The following is an 18,848-nucleotide window of genomic DNA, read 5'->3' as shown; positions in this document are numbered from 1 at the left end:
ATAAACCACGAGTCACAAAGGAATGGAATGCGGCGGGCTCCCTCCCCTCCCTGATGGTCTCTCCCATTTTGGGAAACTGCGTTAGTGGCGACTCTGTTCACTGGTCATCTCTGCCTCCTTTGCTCGCTTAATGTTCTACCTGGGAGTATACATTATTTTGTAAGGAATAGAGAAAAGGTAACCACGCCCAGCCTCACCCTCCCCGTGGTTACCAGTGGTTACCGCCAAACTCAGGGGACAATTCTTAAAAGGGGCTTTGCCTTCTTTCCTCAGAGTGTCTAAACACACATTTGTAAACGGAACAATTTGGAAAGACTCCTTGTCTTGAAAGTAACAGTATCTTGTACTTGCACAGCACTGTGAACTTTTCAAATGCACTCAGCGTTAATTAAGTGTCTGCTTGTGCCAGGGACGGTGTCTCGTTGAATTTTCCCAACAACTCCTATGAGGAAGTATTAATATCTCTTCTCTATTTATTCACTCACAAATATTTTAATGAATGAATCTTCTGGTTCAAGCAAAACCTGTAGAAACAAAGGCAGAAATTAAGTTTAAAGGGATAGAAAGCTGTCATTCTGCTTCCTTGGCCCATTGGGGAAGTCCTAGAGGTTGCTTTGCCCCCTCTCACTAGAAGTGATAGACGGAAAGAGCCCAGGTGGTGGTGGTGAGGAGGGAGCCTCCCACCTCCTCAACAGGGCAAGGCCACCGGATGGATTTCTTTCTCTGGGTCTTCAGTGAGTCAGTTTTGAGGGAGGTGGGGAAAGTGGATTGGGCACTGCCCGAATGTCCCGGGTCTTGCTTGTATCTGAAGAGTTGAGAGATTTAGTGCCAGACGATGCCCACGCTTGGCAACTAGGTGATGGGTCCTGTCCTGTAGCTTTGGTGTCAGGAAACAGGAGTCTAGTTGAGCAATTCCATTGACCAGCTATGGGCCTCTGGCCAGGACCTTCTAGGCTCTAAGCCTCAGTTTCCCCTTCAGGAAAACAGAGTGGATGGACAGGAGGCTCTCCAAGGTCTGAAATGCTCTGATCTTCCAGCTCGAGAAGGGAAATGGCTCTCTTGCCTAGGAGCCTGTGACTGTTTTCTTTATGGGGGGGAAATACACCGTAACCCCCCCCATACACACACACACTGGGGTCAGCCTGTCCCAGGTGCTCAGGTTGCAGCAATGAGCAAGACAGACACAGTTGTTAGCCTTTGCTCTCATGGAGCAGACAGAATGTCAGGAAAGACAGACACTGAACAAGGAATTCAGCAGTTACTGCTTCACTGAGGTTAGAACAGAGACCAAAGTGATGAGAAGGAGCGAGCATGTGAAGGGCAGAAGAGAGTTCCAGGCGGAGGGAACAGCATGTGCAAAGGCCACAGCAGGAACGAGGTTGCCATGTTGGTGGGACAGAAGAAAGCCTGAGGCACAGGGGTGAGGGGAGACGGATGGGCAATGACACCTCTTTCCTAGTCTGGCTCAGGCTACAGAGTTCTGTTGGGGGGGCAAGAGGCTGGACTGGCTGACCTTCTATTTCTTCTCCCCACCCCATCATACACACACACACACACACACACCACTCTCAGCTTTGGGGAACCTTGGATATAGCTGGGCAGGGGCTTTGTGGTAGATGATTCAAGGCAGGAAAAACTCTGTTCTTCTCCCCCCACCCCCACCGGTGGGGGGGCCCTTGGGGTCTCGCCCAAGGAAAGGAAGCACAGCTTCCTGGTTTATGTTGAGATGGGAAAGACTTGCCCAAGAACAATGGCGTTTTCGTAAAACACTACTTTGTTCTGGTGAGACAGGAGGGGGCTTCCTTCGGGACCTAGCTTGGTCCCATTGCCCCCGCCTGCCAACCACAACAGCCACATGGCGTTCTCTCGGACCAGCCTTTCATCTGAGCTACTTGCTCACGCACAACCCTGACAGGCTTAACCCTTCAGACCCCACCCTGCCCAGGCAGCAGCATCTCAGGGCTCGAGGAGTTTTCTCTGGAGATCCCAGGACATGCTGGCCAGGGGAGTCTATCGGGGGGAACCAGTAGATGACTTGACAGTCTCCATTTTCCCCTTTGAAGGGACTTTAAAGAGCTCAGATCTCTCCTAGGAGTGTCTCAGCTCAAAAAATATTTAAAGCACCAGAGTCAGAAGGTCATCCTTTTACAGATGGGGAAACTGAGGCAGAGAAAAGGAAGTGAATTTGCTTAGGCCACACAGAGAGTTAGTGGTGGAACCAAGGCTAGGACCCAGGGCTCTGAGTCTCAGACCAACATTCTGTCCACATAGTGTTCTGCTCTGGAGGAGTAGAGCAAAAGTTTGGGAAGGGAAGGGAAGAAAGTCTACCTGGTAGAGACAGACAAATCTACAGGGGCTCAGAATGTCTGGAGGGAGGTAGGGAGGGAAAAGGGCATGTGATGTTGGGAGCTGGACTTCTTGATGTCACAGGCAGTAGGGGGTGACTCTCGTAACCACTCCTGTGTTTTTCAGGCATGCATGGCTGTTCCTCTGTGAATCGCTAAACGGACCAATTTTGTGAAACAATCAAGTCTGTTCAGAGGAGGACATTAATGGGAAGTGAGTGGGTGTATAATTGTATAGTCAGAACAATAAGTTGGAAGAACTTTGATTTTGCATTTCTCCAACTGTTGTTTCCCTATTCTGCCTGGCATAGCAACAGGCTCAGGTAAACAGCAAAGATTTCTCATCCTAATAAAGAGGTATGGTGGTGCTGACAATGTTGGGGGTGATGGGGTATTCATGGTAGTGGAGGTATTGGTGACAACTATATAGTGGTTATAGCGGCGGTGGTGTAGGTGTAGGTGGTACCATGTTTAGTGGTGTTGGGTGTAGTTATGGTGACACTGATATTGGTTACAGCTATGGTGGTAGTTATGCTGATGGTGATTGGTGTTGCTGGTGTCCAGTTGAGTGGTGTTAATCTTAGTTAGGGTAGTGATGGAAGCAATAACGGTGGTGGTGGGTAGGGTGAGAGCAATGGTGGTATTGATTATGGTAGTGGTAACAGAGATAGTGATGGTGGTGAGCATAATGATGCTGGTATTGACGAGAGTGGTAAAAGCAATAGTGGTGCTGGTGTTGCAAATGATGGTTGTATTTTTGGTGGCAGAACGACAATTATCTTGGATAGTGGTGACAGGGATGGTAGGGGTGGTATAAAGATGGTGAAGGTGTTATTGGTCAAAATGATTTCAATGATGCTTTGTGTTGGCAGTGATGACATCGGTATTGGTGTCAGTGCTAGTGACGGTACTGTTTTTGACGGTGTTGACACCCGTCTGTCTTAGTTGGAACTAACTGATGGAAGTGGTGGTGGTGTGGGTGCTCGTGTCAGTGGTGAACTTGATAGTAGCTTTGCTGTTGGGCCGATGATAGTGGTGATGATGATGGTCGTCACAGCAATAGTGGTGGGAATAGGGAGGGTGGCAGTGGAGATAAGGATGATGGCCAGGATGGTCGTTACTCCACTGAGAGTGGTGCCAGTTCCGGCAGTGACCCCTGGATTCCATGAGCTGCTCACAGCTCTCCTCTCTGGAGCTGACAGTGTGCTGGACATGGGGAAGAGGCTCACCATGTTCCCCCAGGGCCCTGCTTCCCACTTGCTGCAGTCCTGGTGAGGATTAGTTCCTTGCAGGAGGAGATGGCTGTCTTTGGGCGGTCAGTGGGCATGGCGGTGAGAAACAGGAAAGTGGACAGGGAGGGAGGCTCAGGACTGCTGAGCTGGAGCAGGGGGCAGGTCAGCAGGAAACAGGCACGTGAGGGCATGCCCATGGTGGGGGCCTCCCGAGGCAGGCAGGGAGGCAGCCGTGGTGGCCGTGCAGGGGCTCACGTAGCTGGCAGAGCCAGGGCTGTACTTCCTGCTGACTCAGCAGAGCAGGCTGGGACTGATTCTCCTGGACTAATATGTCTTCTCCCAGGGATTAGCTCACTCAGCTCTGGCTGGGAACGGGGGAGGGAGGTGGCCTCTCCCGTCTCCCCAGGCTTAGGGGCCCTTGGGGAGGCTGTGGGCAGATTGTGGGGCTCCGGCAGGGACAGTGACTGACCTTGTGTGTCCTTGACCTCATTTCCAACGGGACGCCATTTGACTGACAAAGAGTCAGCCTCCCCAACTGTCAAAGAATCTAGCTGCTCTACCTCCTCAAACCCACTCCACATGGCTGGGTTACCCTGTCTTCAAATCCCTCTGCTACTCCGAAGAAAGGCAGCACAGCCTGGGAGCGAGGAGAGTAAGCTCTGGGGCCAGACCGGCTAACCTCAATTTCCAGGTTCGCTACCCGTGAACTGTGTGACTCTGGGACAGTCACTTACCCTCTCTGCATCTTGGCGCATCATTCGTGAGGCGGGGGGTCAATGACCATGCTGCCCATAGGCTGTTGTGAGATCAGATGAGTTAAGGCATACCAGGTGCTGGAAGTGTTGGCATGGAGGGGGCACTCAAAGTGTTTCCTATTATTATTACTACTGAGAGTTGAATAACTTTAAGAGACTCTTCAGCTTTCTGAGTCTCAGTTTCCTCATCAGTAAAATGGGGATAATCCTTAACATGCATGCTTCACATGAACACTGAAGGGGATTAAATGGGTGAAAGCACTGGAACAAGGTAGCAGATTAGTTGTTACTGCCCTTGTTATTAGTACGAGGGTCAGTCCCAGTGTCCCCCCTGGAGCACGGGGCTGGTGTCCCTGGTGTATGGCTTTGGATCCCCGGAGAGCTGCTCTCCTGCAGCTCCAGGATCTTGTGCCAGCTCCTGCTGCCTCCTGACACGGGAGCAACCCCTCGTGATGGGAGGATTTGAGGTCAGCAGTCTAGTTTCTAGTCTTGTGCCCCCTGCCCCCTGCCCCAGCCCAGGACTAATGCCCAGGAGAGGGGTGGAGAAAGGAAAAGAATGTTCTGGAAGAGTCCTCCCATACTGAGGCTTCTGTGGAATCTTTTTCCATTCCTTCATCCCTATCTCCCTCTTTCTTTCTCTTCCTTCCCGTCCTCATTCATTCATTCACTCATTCATTCATTCATTCCTCTACAGGACATGGAAGTCATGGGGTCTGCCCTTGTCTTACGAGAATCCAGGTCAGGCTCAGATCAGGGTTTCAGTGAATGATTCTGAGAGAGAGAGTGAAAGGGAGAGAGAAAGCATCAAATGAAAATTAAACTATTCTTTGCATAAGGAAAACCATCAACAATGATGCTGTTTAGATACCATAAAATCAACATCTAAATAAAATGATCACTGTATAGCTGGTTGATTTTCTCAAATGTAAAAGAGATGAAAATGATACACCACCCCCCAGATTTGATTTTCTTCCCCCTGTTTGTTTGGACTTTGGTGCATAGAGCTGAGTTCCTCATCCTCCTCGCTGCTAATTTCCTGCTCCCCCTTCTCCCACATTCCCATTCTCATTCCTTACTCCCTTGCTCACTCCAGGAACCCACTCCAATATGTTTTTTTTTTTTTTTTAAATATGCCCTTAAAATGTGTTTGTCTTTATACAATATGCATTTGGAGGGGTTTAATTTACAAAATGGTGTTGTGCTGGCAATCTTTCTGGTCCCGACTTTTCTTACTCAACATCATGTTACTGGACGTAGACTGACCTGCTCCTTCTTGCTGTGGCATGGTATTCCATTGTAAGCATCCAGCACGCTTCACTTTCATTCCCCCAAGCGATAGACACATCACCACCACAGCCTCACAGCATTACTGAAAGCATTAAATAGAAAGCCCTTAATTCTGAGCCTGCCCCAAGTTCCTATTCAGTAAAGTCAGCTATCATTACTGGTATGTTATTATTGCTTATATTAGTACTTTAGGCTACATAGTTTCCATAACATTTAATGATGAGTTGCACAAGTGCTTCTTGTATATGCCTCATCGTGATTAGCTCACTTCACTCCCTCACATAGACTGATGCTCATTGTGCTCCATGTCCAGCGCTGGGTAGAGGATTGAAGAGATGAATCTTACAAGGTCGCATGTTCTTGAGGAGCTCACAGTCTAGGAAAAGAAACAATTCAGGTTAGGGGTGGGACACAAAAGAGTCAGTGATCAGTTCTGCTGGTGGGGGCAGAGAAGGCTTTCCACGGGCAGAGCCCCCTGAGTAGGGTTTTGAAGGATAAGCAGGCATTCACCACATGGAAAGGGGAAGAAGAAGTGGGGAAGAGACATTTCAAATACAAGGTGCACCATGTGCAAAGGGTGGGAAGGAGGTAGCAGCTTGGCACGTTCAGGAAACTTAAAGATTTTGTTATGGCTGAGGCAAAGGATATGAAAGGGAAGAGGCAAGAGACAATAGCCGATGTTTGTTGACTTCTTATTATGTGCCTGGCACTGTTCTAAGTCACGAAGTACAGAGCCTCTTTTAAGCCACACAACCACCCTAGGAAGATACTGTTATCATTCCTACTCTACAGGAAAGGAAATGGAGGCCCGGGGAGGTTAACAACTCGCCCACAGTCACACAGCTTACAAATGGAGTACCCAAGAACCAAATTCAGGCTGCCTGGGTTCACAATGCTATGACTTTCAAAAGATGAGGAAGATATGGAGGTCGGGTGCAATTGCAGAAGAACTCACATGCCAGCTGAGGGGCAAGGAAGAAGGCACAGGAGGCCCCATATGAGAGCCCAAGTGCCATGGTGTGAATTTGCAAGACTGCAAGAGTGTGTGAGGGGATGTGTGCTGCAAGTGTTGTACACAAGTGTGTATGAATATGTGTGCATGGGTGTGCTTGAGGGCATGTGAGTGCGTGCCAGGGTACATGTGCCACCATGCAGGTCCTGCTAGGACTAGGTAAGTGTGTGCATGTGTGTGTGTGTGTGTATGAAAGTGCTGTATGAAAGTGTTGCAAGTAAGTGTGGGAATCTCTGGCTGTGCATGGGTCTGAGCGTGTGTCCTGTGGGTGTGGGTATGGGCCTTGGTGTCCTGCCACCATGGGGCCCTGGGGAAGCTGTCAGAGTCCATCAGCCTAGCCTGGTGTGAGGGGCCTGGTCTTGGCCTCAGAAGCTGGATGGGCACACATCAAAGGAACCTGAGCCTGGGGCCAGTGAGGCGGGATAATTTAATGAGGGTCCAAGAGGGAGGCTGTGGCTGCAGGGGGCGGGGAAGGGGTGCCAGTTTGTGCCCAGGGCAGCTCCCAGGCCCCACAGCCAAGCGTCTGGGGTCTGCATATGCGTTGGGGGGTGGGGAGGCTGTGCTGGGTGCCTGGCCATGTTTCCCTCCTTCCCCGTGCAATGGGAGAGCTGCATGTGAACCCCAGGGGCTCCCCACTCCTGCCTGGACACCAATCTAGTCTCTGGTGTCCCAAGGAGCTTCAGGGGAACCAGGACACCAGATCAGGCATTTTCATCTCTAAGACTGTTCTGACATTTCCATGAGGTGGAACACTAAGAGAATCATTCTTAGATCAACTAGTCTAAGTGAAGAGTGTGCGTGTCTGTGTGTGTGTGTCAGGGTAAGTAGTGTTTTGCGGGGAGCCTTGCGTCAGAGAGAGAAATGTGGGGGACAGAATCTAGTCAGTTTTTCTATGCAAGATGTGCGTAGCAAAAGGAGGAGTTTTGGTCAAAGGTAGGAGAAGGGGGTGAGGGTAAAGTTTCATCTGAGGACAGAGTGGCCCCTGCCAGGAAACAGCTGTGATGGGGCAAGGCAGAATGTTGTCCTTGTCTTAAGGATCTTGGACCACACACACAGCCCTGTTATGTCCAGTGATGACAGTGTCAGAGCTTTTCCCTAGGAGGCTCCTGTGATAAATGTCCTTTCATGGCAAGAACTTCCCATGGGTCTTAGGCCCATCTACAGGGTCAGGCTTAAACTCTTTAAGCGAGCCACACGCAAGGCTTCTTCGAAATTCTGGGGTCTCGGTTCTAGAGTCTAGAATCAAGGATTGCAAGTGCAGGGTCTACTTCCTGAACCTAACCTACAAATGAGGTTTTTTGGCTGCCACAGGATTGATAAATATTCTTGAATACAAATGCTTTAGGCAGGGCATGGAGTCTCCAGTTAGACACAAGCCCCACCACTCCCTATTGCTTATATCCTACCATTTCACTCATCTATATCACCTGCCTAGTACCTGAAAGCACTTGAATTTGGGACCCTTGAGCTTGAGCTCATAATCTAGCACAGAGTAGGTCCCTGATAAATGTTTGTTGAATGACTGACTCCAATTGGTCTCATTTCCTGTATTACCAGCTCACCCTCCATTCCTCCACTTCAGCCCACACTTAAGCTGTTCCTGTTCCCTGAAACACAATTTCCCTCTGGAAAGCTTCTTGATGAACTCCTACTCACCACTCAAGACCCAGGTCAAGTGACCCACCTCTGGTCCAACTTGGCAGCTCTCTGTCCCGTGCTCTCACCATGCTCTGTTTATCTCTGTGTTACAGCTCCCAACGCCTGCATCATAATTATTTGTTCACGTGTGTGGTCTGTCCAGCTTAGAGCATCTCTTGGAGGATTTTGATGGCTGTCACTGTTCATGGGTTAGGTTTTGAGATTCGTTTGCATCTGATACATACAGAGCATTTCAGTCACTGAGAAAGACTTAAGTGGCTTAATGCGCCCATCTCAAAGTGTTATTCAGAAGCCTGAATTAGCTGGCTCACCAACTTTGGTAAATCTCATTAGCAGCTCTGGGTGATTTGCCCTCAAATCCTGGTGCCTCGATCCTCCTCTTCAGCTGGTGAAGGAAGAGGCCTTATGACTCAGGGTCTGGCCCTTGGAGGGAGGAGAGTCCCCGATGTGGCTCCAGGCAGAAGACAAATACTGGTTCACAAGCCAGTACTAGCCCTGCCACCAGCCTGGCCTGGCCACTCCTGGCCCATGACTCGGCACTTTCTGGGGCTACCTCCTGGGTTTGGTCTAAGCGAGTTGCCCGGGCCTGTGGGGAAGCGCTGGCAGAGCATGTGTCCCGGGGCCGCCGATGGCAATGCCAGGGCGCACCCATGCAATGCCACCTCCTCTTAACGGCTCAGTGTGTAGCTCCCACCCCAGGGTCCAGCCTTAGCTGTGCAGGGTCCCTGATAAAGGTCAACTTATCTCTTCTGCATCAGCAAAGTGGGTACACGTGAGTGTTGGAGTGAGGGAACATGGCTGTGCGTGTATGTGTGTGAGTAGATATATGAGTGTAAGGATTGTGTGTGAATGAGCATACATGAATGTGTACCGTGTACAGCTATATATGATCATGTGTGTGGGTCTGTGTGTGATGAGAAGATGTGTGCAATGGCATGTGTGCAGGCATACAAAATGAGTAGGAATATGTGTGAGGTATGTATGAGCATCTATGGGTGCAAGTATACGTGTGTACACGTAGTCACAGGCTTGTGTAAGAGTCTATGGGTGAGCTATGTGGTATGTGGATGCGTACACATATGACTCTGAGTGACAACAGAGATGTGAATTTTAGTCCTGGTTCTCCCACCTCCTAAATATCCTGAAAACTTACATAAATCCCTTCCCCTCTCTCTTTCTGTAGTAGAATGGAATGGCACAGACAAGATGATCTCTTCAGTTCCTTTCTAGCTTTGATATTCAATGACTGGTTTCAGGGTTGAGCACAATGTGTGAAAGCTGTGTGTGCACTTGCACATGTGTGTTTGTGTGGTTGAGCGTGCAGCAGGGTGGTTCCATGCAAAGAGCATGGCTTTGAATTCTGATTCCATACTTAACAGCTGTGTGGTCTCAGTGTAGCCGCTGCCCCTCTCTGAGCCTCAGTTCCCTCATCTGCAGATGGGGCTGATGATTCCCACAAGGCTGCTGTGAGGTCTAAGAAATATTGTTTGCAAAGCACCTCACTCAGAATCTGGCTCCGTTCCCTCTCTGCGAGAGACATGTGTGCGTGTGCGTGAGCGTGCATGTGCGTAAGTGGACATTCTTGCTCACAGGCTCGACTATGCATGTTGGTCCAGAGAACAGAGCAATTGTTCTAGATCACTCTTGCCCTCGGGGGTTTCTGATTTCTGTCTGCTGGATATGCAACTACCCAGAAAAGGCAGAATTGGGCAGTCAGTCTCCAGCTACCTTCCTGGGCCCATGTGATCCTGAGGGCTCCGTGGTGCCCCAGACAGGCTGTCACATGGGTGCAATGGCCTGGAAAGGAGGATTGGTGTGGGCAGGAGACAGGCTCCTAAATCCTCTTAGCGCCCACCCCACCATCCAGCATATTAGAGACTAAAGAGATTCTTCTTCTTCTTAAAGGGTCAACAGCCAGGCTGGGATGGTGGCTGAGGCGAGCATGAGACCCTGAGCCCATGCCCATCTAGAACAAGGCTTCAGAGTGGGGCCAGGAGTAGACAAGGCCCTGCCCTCAGAGAGCTCCCAGCCTGATGGAACGAACCAGAGAGTCAGCCTGGATCTATGGCTGCCTGTGGTCTCTTCTGAGGGCAGGAAGGGCTCATACCCTGGGCCTGGAAAGGGGTGGGAATGGGGCAGGAAGGTTTTCTGGAAAGGAGAGGGGCTTGAGAGACTAGGAGAGGCTGGAGAGGGAAAGGAGAGACAGGGGTATTTTAGGTGGGAATATCAGAGTGGGCAAAAGTGGGGAGGTAGGAATGGGTACTCTGTGTGTGTGTGTGTAGTTGTGAGAGGTGCTTTAGGGGGCCTTGGAGAATGTCAAATCCAATTCTTCCATTTTCTTGGTGGGGAAACTGAAGCTACAGAAGGGAAGGGCCGTGCCTCTGGACGGAGCGAGGTTGTGACTGATTCCCAGCTGGAGTCTAGGGTCTGCCTCCAGCTCCTGGATCCGGAAAAGGGGTGTCCAGCTGCGCTGCCACGGGCCCTTCTTTTACTGGTCCCATAGGAGTCTTGGTGAGCTGGGGCTGGGACTTAGCAGTGATGTTTGCCTTCAGGCCAATGGGAGGGTCTGGCACTGGACATTATGTCCCTGTTGAGGGGCCCCGAACAAATCCAGAGTGGCCGTCAACACTTGGACCTGATACAGCCAGGCAGGTCCTAAACCCAGACCCTGACACCTAGAAAAGATCCCCAACGCTGGATCACATACACTGGATGGGCTTCCAACAGCCACACCAGAGGAAGCCCCAGCATCTGACCTAGAGAAGAGCACACCTGGACTCTGGACACTCAGAAAAAATCCCAATACTTGTACCAGATACATCTGGAGAGGCTTCCATTGCAAACCTAGAACAGCCTGAGTGGATCCCTACAACTCGATCCAGAAACTCAGTGAAGATCCCAACATCCAGAGGACAACACCCAGAGAGGGTCCCAACACCCAACTCTGAACACTGAAAGAAAATCCCAACGCCTGGACCAGATAACACCTGGACTGGCTTCCAACTCAGACCCAGACCTGGAACGCTCAGAGCTGGCCCCATGGGGGACCAGCAGCCCCCCACCTCTCCCATCCATCCTCAGTTGAGATTATCCTGAGAGGTCTCTCAAGTTCCAAGGTTTTTTCTGGGAAAATCTGTGGTCATCCGTCAGGATGCCCGGGCTCGGGGAAGGGGGCAGCAGGCCGCCCTGCGCCCTTTGCGGGGAGGGGCGGGGGTCCAGTTTGAGGGATGGGCTTCATCTGCAGCTGGCGCGGGTGGGAGCCGGCAGGCAGTGTGAGCGGCCTGCTCCAGCCGTCCCCGGAGCTGGGGCGGAAACTGTGCGCCCTGGAGGCCCCAGAGCTCCCGCGCCGCGCCCCCAAACAGCCGGCGGGGCACCGGGCGCGGGGCCAGGAACTCCGGCGCCGGCCCCCGAAGCTGGCCCAGGTCAGTGGGGGCGGGGTGGCCTCTGGCACCGCGGCCGCCGGGCAACGTGACTGCGCGGACGGCTGCAGCCAGGGTCCCCAACGGGACAAGGCGGCCTCTGTGCCGACGCCGCTGATCCCGGCTCTCGGGCTGCAAATCCCTTCCGGCTGACAGCCCGCGCCGGCTGGGGCCAAGCGGCGTGGGAACGGGGAGTGCGGCGGGGGGCGAGGTGGGCACGGAGGAGGGGAGCCCTTGCAGAGGCCATCTGCTCCGGACGGGGTATTTCATCACCCCAAGGTAGCAAGGCTTATCGCATTTCCCAGATGGGGAAACTGAGGCTGAGAGGTTGAATCACCAGACCAAACTCGTACATCCCATTTCTTGGTTAAAACCAGGTTCTAAATTAGGCCCCTTGATAACCTATATAAATTGTTGAGAGCTGAGTTGCATTATTATTCCTATTCTATAAATGTATAAACTGCAGAACTGAGGCTAGAAGAGTTGAAGCCACCTGCCCGACATCCTAAGACAGGTAGGGAGTGAGGCTGGGACTAGAGCCCACATTTGCAGACCCCAACTTGGGGCAGGATGTGCATGCAGTCACCCTGCGGGACCCACTGGCCACCAGGTAGTCATGGGACACCCAGCGGGAGGCACTGTGCAGGGGTAAGTCACTGGGTCCATCTGGTCAAGGAGTTGTTTCTGGGTTCCTGAGGGTGGTGGACCCGGTGAAGGTCTGGAGTTAATCTCTGGGAGGACAGAGTGGGGCTGAAGCGGGGAGATAGAGAGAGGGAGACACGTGTGAGAGTGGAGGTGTCAGGTGCGGCGGAGAGGGGATTGGAAGGGAAATGAACCAGGGTAATGGCTGCCAGATCCCCCTCTGCTCTGCCCCTAACAGCTGTGGACAAAGCTGGAAGCCCAGAGGATGGAGAAAGGGTCATGGAGGGGGTGGTACTCCAGAACCCGGCTCACCCTGGCCTCTGGGAACAGGGTGGGGATTGTCCAGTGAATTCTTTGGAATTAAAAAGTGGTGCCTTCTCAGAGCAGAGGGAGCCTGGCTGGCCCCCGGGTTTTGTCTAGCTCCTGTCCCGGATTGGGGCAGCTCAGGCTTTTTCTTTCTTTCCTTGACCAATGTTTGCCCTAGACAGACAGTGTGGGGGCTCACAGGGAGGAGGGAAGATGGCAGGGGCATGGCAGGGTGTCTGCTGAGTGTGCACATGAGCCTCGGGGTGGGAAGGTGCCGTGTGCATCTGTGCACAGGATGAATATCTCTGTGTGACAGGCTTACTTGCGTGTGCTTCTGAGAATGGGTCTGAGTCTGGCAGGCTGGGTAAATTGTATGTGTGTGTCATTTGTGTCTGGGCACTTTTGCCTCATCTGGACCTGTGTTATCTCTCTGGGTTTGTAGTTGGTGGCTGGACCTGTAGGTACGGTGTCTATGAGTCTGTGTGCGTGTCTGGGTCTCTGCCTCCCTCCCCCACAACAGGGCCCCGAATGCCACTTTGCTGCCTGAGTATGCAGAGGAATGTGAGGGGCAAGGGGAGAGGGGAGCACATGTCCTGGGCTGTGGACCTGCTGGTTATGGAAAACTACTGAGCTCTCCTGGAGCTAGGCAGGCCAAGCCGCCCAGAGCCAGGGTCTGCAGCTCTGGCCCTTCCAGCTCCTCCCACCCCCTTTCTCTGCGGGGCTGGGGACCTGCCGAGATGGGTCCTCCATTAAGCAGAGAGCACAGCTTCCCTCCCACCACTCCCCAGATGGCTAGCCAGGCATCTGCCCGTCCCTGGGCCTCAGCATCCCTGGGGGAAAAGTGAAGGGGTGGGATTGTATTTTCTTTGAAGTCCTTCCCAGTCCCAACATTCTCTCCATTCTGTGAATGTTAAAGAGATTCAAAGATGGCAATTTCATCTCCATTTCAGGGATCACGAAAGCACGGGGCCCCAGACTGTTGGAGCAAGAAGGCTCCTAAAGATGGTCTAGTCCCACCCCCTCCATCCTATGGATGGGAAAACTGAGGCCTAGAGTGAGGGGTCCAGATCCCCCAATTACCTTCCGGAAGGTCAAGGACCACGTTTTCAGATCTCCCGTTTCCCTGTTGCTGGCCTTTCCCCCCCATCATGGCTGCTTTTCAGCATGGCTGGCTCCATATGGAGGAAGAGGCATTTGAGATGGCCTTGAAGGGTGGTAGGGTTTCGACATATGGAGATGGGGTTAAGCCAACAGGCACCAGGTGGCAAGACATGGCTTAAGGTGTGGAAGTGGGCAGGTGAGGAGGGCAGTCAGGATGGAGGGTATCCATTGGGCACAGTGGGCCATAGGACCGGAGAGGTGTGTCAGAGCTATACAGGAGGGTTCTCAGAGGCGCGGTGGAAGAGGGTGGACTTTATCCTGTAGGTGCTTCTGGCAAAAGAGGCAAATGAGCAGTGTAGCAGAGTGGTGAGGGGCAGATGTTCTGCAGTCAGATCAGACTATCTGTATTCAAATCCTAGTTCCAAGACTTCAGTAACCGTATAATTAACTATACAACCAAGAGGGGGTTACTTAAACTCTCTCCAACTTACTTTTCTCATCTCTGAAATGGAGATGATAATTTCCCTCCTATGGTTGTTGTGAGGAATAAATGAATAAAGGAGAATACAGTAAAGCCCTCAATGCCTGACACATAGTAAGGACTCGATAGTAGTTATGATGACACTGATGATGTAGCCTATATTTTAGCGTAGGCTGGAGGGAAAAAGTGAAGGCGGGGACCAGTGGGGAGTCCACGGATGTCATGCCGATTAGAGGTGTGCAGGTCCGCGACGATATCCCCTGAATGAATAAGGGAACTGGGCAGAGTGCTCAGAAGGTCTGGGGTGTTGCAGGAAGGTGGGCAGAACATTCGCACTGAGTGGCTGTGGAGAGTGAGACGATGTTGAGAACGGCTTCCCTAGCTGTGGGAGAGGAGGTGGGGCCTGCATTAGGGTTTGGAGAGGAGGGTAGGTTAGAGAAGTACCTGAGAGATGAGTTGACCAGGACCTGGGGACAACGCCATGTGGCAGAGGAGGAGAGGAGGGCAGAGTCCAGGTACAGCACTCGTGGTTTTGGCTCTGGGTGACGAGCACTCGGGAAGACATCTCCAGAGCAGACAGTGGAGGAGGATTAGTGAGACATGGGATGGGAAGGAGGAGAGAAGGGGCTCAGCTCCCCATGTGCTGAGTTGGTGGAGGGAGTGCTGTCTGGATTTGCTGTGGGGCCTGGAGCTCAGGAGCCAGGTCTGGGCTAGAGATGGGAGTGGATCCATTTGATAGGCTTGTGTGGGCAAGGTGATCCAGAGAGACTTGAAGATAAAGGGCTCTCAGGACCTAGGGAACCCCTTCTGAGAAGCAGAACCATGGGCAAAGCAGCAGCCAGAGGGCTGAGTAAACTGAGGCGAGCTGCCGTCTGAGAGGGCGCAGGAAGAGTGTGCTTCAAGAAGGAGTGCACAACCAAGAGCCCCCTGTTGGGGAACCAGAGAGGTATTTGGAGAGAGAAGGAGAGAGCTGGAGAGAAAGACTGTGGAGGCCTCTGGTTTTGGCAACGAGGAGGTTGCCAGTGACCCCTGTAGAAATCCAGTCTGGAGAAGGGGGGCAAAACCCCAGCCCCAGTGACGTGAGGGATTAATTAATAGAATCCGGAGAGGGGAGACAGAGGCGGGGGTAACAACTGCCTGGAAGCTTGGCTGCAGAGACCAGGGGGCAGCTTGGGGCAGCCAGACCAGGAAGGCTCTGAGCCTCTGGGTGAACGGGGACGGAGGTTATCCTCCTTACTTTTCAGGTGGAGAAACTGAGGCTTGTGCAAAGTCACAATAAATTAATGTGGAGGACAGCCCAAGATCGCTGACTCTTAGCCTAGTAATTTCTCAAATGGACAATTGAAATAGTATCACAAACACACACATTTGTTCTGATCACAGAAGTAAAACATGCTTATTCATAAATCTAGAAACACACACACAGAAATGCAAGGGAAAAATACAAAAATCACTTGTCATGCCACCACCCAGAGATAAGCATTTTTACCCTTGTGTGTTATGACCTTCCACTTTCCCGCTGCCAATATACATAAATACATACTGGAATCATGGGCCCACTATTTTGTAGATCCCTTGTTTCATCTAGCAACATGTCATGAATGCTTTCTATAATGATATATATTCCTTGACATTTTTTTTTTCTTTATCTCACAGTCTAGTTAGGGGGATAAGACTTACTGATGGAATCCTAAGGCAAGCAATCAAGAGCATAAAAATGAAGCAGTGTCTTATCAGGGTGTCTAGGGGCTGTGGTTGGAGCACCAGACTGGGAGCCTACTGGACTGGCTCATGTGTAGCCTTGAGTAAGATATTCACCCTCTCTGGGCCTCAGAATCCCAGAATGTCAAAAAGGTTAAAAAAGGAGGCTTTTAAGGTCAGCTGCCATCATTGTAAAATGGTTGAGGGAGAGGCATAGAAGATGAAACTGCTATTACCATCATGATTCTGCAGGTCATTAAACTCCTTTGAGCCTCAGTTTCTTCATCTGAAAAGTGAGAATCATGTTGATCTACTCTGCCTGCCAGGACTGCGGTGAGAATCAAATTAGATTAACTGTTACGATGCCTAAGAGCAACTAATATTCAGACAATGTTTTGTCATTTACCCACATTAGCTCACGTATCATTCCAGCAACGCTCATAAGCTAAGTACTGGCTTTGTACCCTGTTTTTCCAGATGAGAACCCATGGCTTGGAGAGGTGAGGTCATTTGTTCAAAGTCATAGGTAGTAAGTGGTAGAGTTGGGATGTAAGCCCAGGTGTCCCTGGTACCACAGCCATGGGTCTTTGCACTGCACCATTCTGATGTGCGGTGCAGGCCTGAGGGGGAGGAGAGGAGGGGGACAGGAGACTGTGGCCCGTTTCCTGCTAGGTTTAGCTGTTGTCCTCGCAAGCACCACCATCTGTGGGGAGTGGCTGCCCTCTGGTGTTCTAATGGGACATGTCCCAACAGGGAGGAGAGCTAGCAATCTGCCTGTCTGAGAAGAGCAGTGGGGTGGGATGAGCTCAGAATGACCCCAACTTCTCCTCTAAGAATTTCGTGGGTTCAGAGAAAGAGTCAGTGCACAATTCACCCAACAGTCCACTGGATATGAAGCTGTGCTGCAGAAGGCACTGGCTAGGGGCTTCCCAGATTTCAGGCCCCGTTTGCCTCTCATCTGCATGTCACTTTGCAGAGTAACTGGGCACCTTCTATTTCTGACTTGAGCATTCGTTAGAAGGGTGTGGCATTATTCTCCTTTAAGCTCAACACTAGTGTTTCATAGGCACTTCTGTATCTATGATACAACTCAACAGAAAAAAATAGAATTGTTGCCAATCTTTATGAGTCAATTTTTACTCTGGGCTGACAAAAATTTTGTCATTGGACTGGCATCAGATTGCAGAACGGTGCAGGCAACATGGGAGGAGGGGCTCTCTCACCTGTTAGCCCATTTTAATCATAACTTTATGAAGAAGCTATTTATTATCATTTTACCTATGAGAAAACAGGCTCAAGGTCAGCCCAAACTTGTTTGAAGCCAGGGAATTTTCCAAGACCCCACACTACCCCCTGGTGGCAGCCTTTTGGGTAACTCAGTAAATAGGCCATAGTCAGCTGCCCAGTGAGATATATGTTGCCTTCAAAATCCAAAGGTTTTGTGCTTCTTTCTTTGTGACTGGCGATGCCAGATGCAACAGCTACCCTTCCCCTTGGAGGGGATATTTTGATGTGCTAGAGACTACTGGGAGCAAAAAATTTCCCTAAGGTGGTAGGTTCCTTAATTTTTTAGGGTATTCCATACCCTATGGCACTTGTGTGTCTTACCAGGGTGTTTAGAATATCGAATATGGCTCACCAGGTCCAATAAAAATGATATTATCCATAAAGCGGGTCAGCATGATCTTCTACAAAATGGTGAGATGATCAAGGTCCTAGCAGACTAGATTTTGACGGAGGGCTGGAGAATTGATAGAGCCCCGAGTGAGGAAAGCGCAGGTGTGTTGCTGACTCTGAGGTGAGAGCGCTCTGCCTTTGAAGATCCTTACTAACAGGCATTCCTAGCTCTCTAAGCCTTTGGATATTTTGTTCTACAGTATACCAATCAAGTTCTGGCATCTCTCCTTAACTGAACATAGGCCACTGTTCAGTGCAAGTTTCAGTCAACCAACCAAATAGGCTGCTACTGCTATTCTCAGTTGCTTGAGCTAATATACCTATGTCAATAAATTCAGTGCAATCCAAAATTATATTTCTCTCCCCCTAGTGTAACACCCTTGGAATCCATTTCCATAAATATTGCCCAGGTTTTTGCTGATATGAATTGCCAAAACCCTGCAATTGTTTTGGTGTTTTTCTTACTACTTCTTGAGTCACACTTCGTAGTCCTTCTCTTTAGATCTATTAGGAATTGACTATTGTTATGTATCTGGAAGCAATGAGGGATCATGTGTGGGTTTGAGAGCAATCAGTATGCCTCTGCAAGGTGACTACCTCAGGTAAGGTAATTTTAGAATCTTCAGGAAAGGGGCAGCTACCAGCCTCAGGTGGGAGGAAGGGCTGCTTTTCCTGGCAAAGGAGGACTGGTATAATTTGGAGACTGAAGGAAGTTGGACTCCATCCAAATGAACCTGTTACCATTCTCAGGGTCCAAGTCTTTCTCTGTGAACTCTATAACTTTAATTACATAATGACCAAGGCTGTGAATTTAATTTGTATGTAATTAGGTTAACCACAGGAACAGACTATGGGTTTGGTTTTCAGAAATCCAGACTTTGCACTGCAGGAAAAAGGGATTTCTTCTGGACAGCCACCTTTTCTGGCTTCCTGCCCATGTATTCAGCTGATAATTTAAAGCTCGGAGCTTGTCATAATCTTTTACCAAGTTCTCCAGTGCACTCAGAAGAAGCCAGCCCATCCCACAGTCCTGGAATTCTTTATTCCCAGCATAACGTTCTATTATTATAGCTACATCTTCCAAAGCCTTACCCTCTATAGGCTACTGGCTCTAGCCAATTACAGGTGATACTTTAAGTAACTGTGTTGCCATTGCATGCCATGCCGTTGCATGCGTAACAGCACCCCCTTTTCCAATATCAGTGACATCATTACTATTTTTAGATAGAAA

The 18,848-nt window shown here is 50.6% G+C and overlaps 1 long non-coding RNA gene across 1 annotated transcript; it reads right to left on the bottom strand.

Annotated features, from left to right (window-relative positions):
• Positions 1 to 5,815: 5,815 nt before the first annotated feature.
• LOC138919963 (uncharacterized) lies at positions 5,816 to 8,662 on the bottom strand. The gene is made up of 2 exons (XR_011430557.1): positions 8,316 to 8,662; positions 5,816 to 5,995 (listed from the first exon to the last, which is right to left on the bottom strand). It is a non-coding gene; the product is annotated as an uncharacterized lncRNA (long non-coding RNA).
• Positions 8,663 to 18,848: the final 10,186 nt, after the last annotated feature.

Source organism: Equus caballus, chromosome 2 (assembly GCF_041296265.1).
Source record: "Equus caballus isolate H_3958 breed thoroughbred chromosome 2, TB-T2T, whole genome shotgun sequence".
Lineage (NCBI taxonomy): Eukaryota > Metazoa > Chordata > Mammalia > Perissodactyla > Equidae > Equus > Equus caballus.
This window is presented reverse-complemented; position numbering and strand designations above follow the sequence as displayed.